The sequence below is a fragment of the Tachyglossus aculeatus genome, chromosome 26, assembly GCF_015852505.1.
Source record: "Tachyglossus aculeatus isolate mTacAcu1 chromosome 26, mTacAcu1.pri, whole genome shotgun sequence".
In the NCBI taxonomy this organism is placed as follows: domain Eukaryota; kingdom Metazoa; phylum Chordata; class Mammalia; order Monotremata; family Tachyglossidae; genus Tachyglossus; species Tachyglossus aculeatus.
In genome coordinates this window covers 3343628-3351020 of record NC_052091.1, presented here as the reverse complement: position 1 = coordinate 3351020, position 7393 = coordinate 3343628, and positions in this window count along the sequence as shown.

Below are 7393 nucleotides of genomic sequence, written 5' to 3'. Positions count from 1 at the left end.
CACTCAAGCTTGCTTACACACATGCACACACGTGTACTCAAGCAGACACACACGCTCTTTCCACTAAACCACGCTGCTTCGCGTAGGGGCAGTGGAGTCCAGTGGATAGAGCACAGGCCGCAGAAGCAGCATGGCATAGCGGAGCGTCCCACTCTGCCGCCTGTCTGCTCTCTGACATTGGGCACGTCACTTCTCTGGGCCTCAGTTCCCTCATCTGGAAAATGGGGATTAAGGCTGTAATAATAATAATATTGTAATAATCATAATAATAATAATAATGGCATTTGTTAAGTGCTTACTATGTGCACAGCACTGTTCTAAGCGCTGGGGGGAATACAAGGTGATCAAGTTGTCCCAAGGGGGGCTCACAGTCTTAAACCCCATTTTACAGATGAGGTAACTGAGGCTCAGAGAAGTGGCTTGCCCAAGGTCACACAGCAGTCGTGGTACTTCCCAAGCGCTTAGTACAGTGCTGTGCACACAGTAAGCGCTCAATAAATATGATTGATGATGATCAATCACATTTATTGAGCTCCCCTTCCTTCCTCTCCCCCTCGTCCCCCTCTCCATGCCCGCCATCGACCTCCTTCCCTTCCCCACAGCACCTGTATAGATGTTTGTACGTATTCATTACCTGTATCTATTCTATTTATTTTATTTTGTTAGTACGATTGGTTTTGTTCTCCGTCTCCCCCTTCTAGACTGTGAGCCCACTGTTGGGTAGGGACCGTCTCTATAGGTTGCCAACTTGTACTTCCCAAGCGCTTAGTCCAGTGCTCTGCACACAGTAAGCGCTCAATAAATACGATTGATTGACTGATTGATTGGAAAATGGGGATTAAGGCTGTGAACCCCACGTGGGGCGGGGGCTGCGTCCAACCCGATTTGCTTGTAACCACCCCAGTGCTTAGTACAGTGCCTGGCACAGAGTAAGTGCCACATTTATTATTACTAGGAGACCTGGGTTCTAATTTCCACTCCGACCTTGGCCTGCTGTGCGACCTTGGGCCAGTCATTTAATTTCTCAGCGCCCCAGTTTCCTCCTCTGTAAATGGAGATGAAATACCCGCTGTCCCTCCCCCTCGGGCTGCGAGTCCCGCGTGGGGCAGGGACGCGTCCAACCTGATTATCTCGGTAGCCGAGGTGAGTAGTGAGCGCTTGACAAATACCATTAGGAGGAGGGTGTTGCCAATTTGTAGTTCCCAAGCGCTTAGTACAGTGCTCTGCACATAGTAAGCGCTCAATAAATACGATTGATGATGATGAGGGTGGTTAGGTGCGAGGGTTTGGGATCAGAAGCTGGGGGGTGGAGGTGGGTAATAATAATAATAATGACAGCATTTATTAAGCGCTTACTATGTGCACAGCACTGTTAATAATAATAATGGTACTTGTTAAGCGCTTACTATGTGCAAAGCACTGTTCTAAGCGCTGGGGGGGATACAAGGCCATCAGGTTGTCCCACTTGGGGCTCACAGTCTTCATCCCCATTTTCCAGATGAGGTCACTGAGGCACAGAGAAGTGGCTTGCCCAAGGTCACACAGCTGACCAATGGCAGAGGCGGGATTTGAACCCACGACCTCTGACTCCAAAGCCCGGGCTCTTTCCAGTGAGCCACACTGCTTGCCTAATAGTGAATAGTGAGCACTTGACAAATACCATTAGTACGAGGGGGGTTAGGTGCGAGGGTCTGGGATCAGAAGCTGGGGGGTGGAGGTGGGTAATAATAATAATAATAATAATAACGGCATTTATTAAGCGCTTACTATGTGCACAGTGCTGTTAATAATAATAATAATGGTATTTGTTAAGCGCTTACTATGTGCAAAGCACTGTTCTAAGCACTGGGGGGGATACAAGGCCATCAGGTTGTCCCACTTGGGGCTCACAGTCTTCATCCCCGTTTTCCAGATGAGGTCACTGAGGCACCGAGAAGTGGCTTGCCCAAGGTCACACAGCTGACAAACGGCAGAGCCAGGATTTGAACCCACGACCTCTGACTCCAAAGCCTGGGCTCTTTCCAGTGAGCCACACTGCTTCCCTAATAGTGAATAGTGAGCACTTGACAAATACCATTAGTACGAGGGTGGTTAGGTGCGACGGTTTGGGATCAGAAGCTGGGGGGTGGAGGTGGGTAATAATAATAATAATAATAACGGCATTTATTGAGCGCTTACTATGTGCACAGCGCTGTTAATAATAATAATAATGGTATTTGTTAAGCGCTTACTATGTGCAAAGCACTGTTCTAAGCACTGGGGGGGATACAAGGCCATCAGGTTGTCCCACTTGGGGCTCACAGTCTTCATCCCCATTTTCCAGATGAGGTCACTGAGGCACAGAGAAGTGGCTTGCCCAAGGTCACACAGCTGACCAATGGCAGAGGCGGGATTTGAACCCACGACCTCTAGACTCCAAAGCCCGGGCTCTTTCCAGTGAGCCACACTGCTTCCCTGATAGTGAATAGTGAGCACTTGACAAATACCATTAGTAGGAGGGGGGTTAGGTGGGAGGGTTTGGGATCAGAAGCTGGGGGGGTGGAGGTGGGTAATAATAATAATAATAATAATAATGCCATTTATTAAGCGCTTACTATGTGCACAGCGCTGTTCTGAGCGCCGATGGCTTTACTGGGCTCTGGTGGAAGGCTGGATTTGGGGAAGGGGCAGGCTGACCCACGGCAGGGGATTGGAAGCTGTGAGCAGCACCCCAAGATCCGAACAGCAGCTGGTCCCCCCCCACCCCTCCACAAGGGGAGGGGAAAAAGTAGCACCCCAGATTCCAATAATAATCAATCGTATTTATTGAGCACTTACTGTGTGCAGAGCACTGTACTAAGCGCTTGGGAAGTACAAGTTGGCAACATATAGAGACAGTCATTAATATCCCCCCACCCCTCCACAAGGGAAGGGGAAAAAGTAGCACCCCAGATTCCAATAATAATCAATAGTATTTATTGAGCACTTACTGTGTGCAGAGCACTGTACTAAGCGCTTGGGAAGTACAAGTTGGCAACATATAGAGACAGTCATTAATATCCCCCCACCCCTCCACAAGGGAAGGGGAAAAAGTAGCACCCCAGATTCCAATAAGAATCAATCAATCGCATTTATTGAGCACTTACTGTGTGCAGAGCACTGTACTAAGCGCTTGGGAAGTACAAGTTGGCAACATATAGAGACAGTCATTAATAATGATGGCATTTATTAAGCGCTTACGATGTGCAAAGCACTTTTCTAAGCGCTGGGGAGGTTACAGGGTGAGCCCACTGTTGGGTAGGGACCGTCTCTATATGTTGCCAATTTGTACTTCCCAAGCGTTTAGTCCAGTGCTCTGCACATAGTAAGCGCTCAATAAATATGATTGACGATGATGATGATGATGATCAGGTTGTCCCACGGGGGGCTCACAGTCTTCATCCCCATTTTCCAGATGAGGCAACTGAGGCGCAGAGAAGTGAAGTGACTTGTCCAAAGTCACCCAGCTGACAGTTGGCGGAGCCGGGATTTGAACCCATGACCTCTGACTCCAAAGCCCGGGCTCTTTCCACTGAGCCACGCTGCTTCTCGCAAGCAGCAGCTGGCCGCCCCAGCCCCAGGAGGGGGTGAGGGAAAGAGTGGCTGCGGGGAGCAGTGTGGCCTAATGGATAGAGCCGAGGCCTCGGAGTCAGAAGGACCTGGTTCTCATTCCAACCCCAGCTCCGCCCCTTGTCTGCTGTGGCCTTGGGTAAGCCCTTTCACCTCTGCACCTCAGTACCCTCATCTGTAAAATGGGGATCAGGACTGTGAGCCCCACTTGGGACAGGAACTATGCCCCACCTGATTTGCTTGTATCTGCCCCACTGCTTAGTACAGTGGGAAGCGGCGTGGCTCAGTGGAAAGAGCCCGGGCTTTGGAGTCCGAGGTCAGGGGTTCGAATCCCGGCTCCGCCAATTGTCAGCTGGGTGACTTCAGGCAAGTCGCTTCACTTCTCTGGGCCTCGGTTCCCTCATCTGGAAAATGGGGATTAAGACTGTGAGCCCCCCGTGGGACAACCGGATCACTTTGTAACCTCCCCAGCGCTTAGAACAGTGCTTCGCACATAGTAAGTGCTTAATAAATGCCATCATTATTATTATAGTGCCTGGCACTTAGTAGGTGCCTAATACCACCATTATTATCATCATCATCCTGGCTCCTCCACCCGTTTGCTATATAACCTTGGGCAAGTCACTTCACTTCTCTGGGCCTCCGTTACCTCCTCTGTATAATGGGGATGAAGACTGCGAGCCCCATGTGGGACAACCTAATTGCCTTGTATTCACTCACTGAATGAATAGAGAAGCAGCGTGGCTCAGTGGAAAGAGCCCAGGCTTTGGAGTCAGAGGTCATGGGTTCAAATCCCGGCTCTGCCACCTGTCAGCTGTGTGACTTTGGGCAAGTCACTTCACTTCTCTGGGCCTCAGTTACCTCATCTGTAAAATGGGGATTAAGACTGTGAGCCCCCTGAGGGACAACCTGATGGGCTTGTAACTTCCCCAGCACTTAGAACAGTGCTTTGCACATAGTAAGCACTTAATAAATGCCATCATTTTTATTATTATCATTCATTCATATTTATTGAGCGCTTACTGTGTGCAGAGCACTGTACTAAGCGCTTGGGAAGTACAAGGAGGCAACATATAGAGACGGTCCCTACCCAACAGTGGGCTCACAGTCTAGAAATCCTCCCCAGCGCTTAGAACAGTGCTTGGCTTGCTTGCTTGTATTAAGCACTTAACAAATAGCAAGCACTATTAGTAAGCACTTCTCTGTCTCCCCCTTTTAGACTGTGAGCCCACTGTTGGGTAGGGACTGTCTCTATATGTTGCCAACTTGTACTTCCCAAGCGCTTAGTACAGTGCTCAGCACACAGTAAGCGCTCAATAAATACGATTGATGATTGATTAACAAATACCACCATTATTATTAAATCACTTCACATCTCTGGGACCTCCGTTACCTTGCCTGTAAATCAATCAATCAATCGTATTTATTGAGCGCTTACTATATGCAGAGCACTGTACTAAGCGCTTGGAAAGTACAAGTTGGCAACATATAGAGACGGTCCCTCCCCAACAGTGGGCTCACAAATGGGGATTAAGACTGCGAATCCCAAGGGGGAGATGGACTGCGTCCAGCCTGATTAACTGGGGATAAAGACTGTGAGCCCCCCGTGGGACAATCTGATCACCTTGTAACCTCCCCAGCGCTTAGAACAGTGCATTGCACATAGTAAGCGCTTAATAAATGCCATCATTATTATTATTATTATTATTAGCTTGTACTTACCGCGGCCCGTAGAACAGTGCCGGGCATGTAGTAAGTGCTTAAGAAGTACCAGTTTGGGGAAAAAAATAAAAAAAGAGGAGCAGCAGCCGGTCCCTTTCTCATGGTGGGAGTGAGTTGGCAGGGATTAGCACCCAGAGCCCGAGCAGCAACTGGTTTTCTGTGGTTTGGCGGGGGGGAGGGAAGAGTAGCAGCTGCGAGGAGAGGAGAGGAATAGCTCCCCTTCCTCTGAGGCTAAAAGGGCCAACAATCAATCGATCAATCGTATTTATTGAGTGCTTACTGTGTGCAGAGCACTGGACTAAGCGCTTGGGAAGTCCAAGTTGGCAACATATAGAGCCAGTCCCTACCCAACAGTGGGCTCACAGTCTAAAAGTGACCAGTCACAGCCCAGGGACCAGTAGCCACCAGTATTGAGGAAAGAACAGGCCTGGGGTTGGTGGCACAACCCCAAAGCTCGCCCGAGGTGCAAGGAGAACGGGTTTGGCTGGGGATTTTGGTGGCCTGACGGGCACGGGGGCGGCCTGCTTCTAATCAATCAATCAATCGTATTTATTGAGTGCTTACTGTGTGCACAGCACTGGACTAAGCGCTTGGGAAGTCCAAGTTGGCAACATATAGAGACAGTCCCTACCCAACTGTGGGCTCACAGTCTAAAAGCGACCAGTCACAGCCCAGGGACCAGTAGCCGCCAGTGTTGAGGAAGGAACAGCTCTGGCCTGGGGCTGGGGGCACAACCCCAAAGCTCGCTCGAGGTTTGCGAGGAGAACGGGTTTGGCTGGGGAATTTGGTGGCCCGACGGGCACGGGGGAGGCCTGCTTCTAATCAATCAATCAATCAATCGTATTTATTGAGCGCTTACTGTGTGCAGGGCACTGGACTAAGCGCTTGGGAAGTCCAAGTTGGCAACATATAGAGATAGTCCCTACCCAACAGTGGGCTCACAGTCTAAAAGCAACCAGTCACAGCCCAGGGACCAGTAGCCGCCAGTATTGAGGAAGGAACAGGCCTGGGGTTGGGGGCACAACCCCAAAGCTTGCCCGAGGTTTGCGAGGAGAACGGGTTTGGCTGGGGAATTTGGTGGGCCGACGGGCACGGGGGCGGCCTGCTTCTAATCCCGGCTCTTGTCCGCTGTCTGACCTTGGGCAAATCGCTTCGCTTCCCTCTTTCTGGTAAATGGGTATTTGTTAAGCGCCTACTACGGGCCAAGCACTGTTCTAAGCGCCGGGGGAGATACAAGGTAATCAGGTTGTCCCACATGGGGCTCACGGTCTTCACCCCCATTTTCCAGATGAGGGAACTGGGGCACAGAGAAGTCACACAGCTGGTAAGTGGCGGAGCCGGGATTAGAACCCACGGCCTCTGACTCTTTCCACTGAGCCACGCTGCTGGGAGCCCCACGTGGGACAGGGATTTGTCCAACCCGATTTGCTTGTATCCACCCCAGCGCTTAGAACAGTGCCCGGCACATAGTAAGCGCTTAAATACCGCAATTGTGAGCCCACTGTTGGATAGGGACTGTCTCTATATGTTGCCAATTTGTACTTCCCAAGCGCTTAGTACAGTGCTCTGCACATAGTAAGCGCTCAATAAGTACGATTGATGATGATTATTATTCTAGCCAGGGGGATATGGCTGGGGAGGGTGGTCTGGGGCGGGGTGAGGGGCCGCAGCTGGGCACCGACCCCCCGGGGGGAGGAGGTGGCAGGGGGAGGGCAGATCCAGGACAGGGAGAAGCAGCAGCAAGCAGGTCAGCCCCTCAAGGGCTGGAGGAGAGTGGGGGGCGCAGTAGAATAATAATAATAATAATAATAATAATAATAATAACAATTGGCATTTGTTAAGCGCTTACTATGTGCAAAGCACTGTTCTAAGCGCTGGGGAGGATGCAGGGTGATCAGGTTGTCCCACGGGGGGCTCACAGTCTTAATCCCCATTTTCCAGATGAGGGAACTGAGGCCCAGAGAAGTGACTTGCCCAAGATCACACAGCAGACACGTGGCGGAGTCGGCATTCGAACCCATGACCTCTGACTCCAAAGCCCGGGCCCTTCCCACTGAGCCACGCTGCTTCTTAGAAAGGGGTA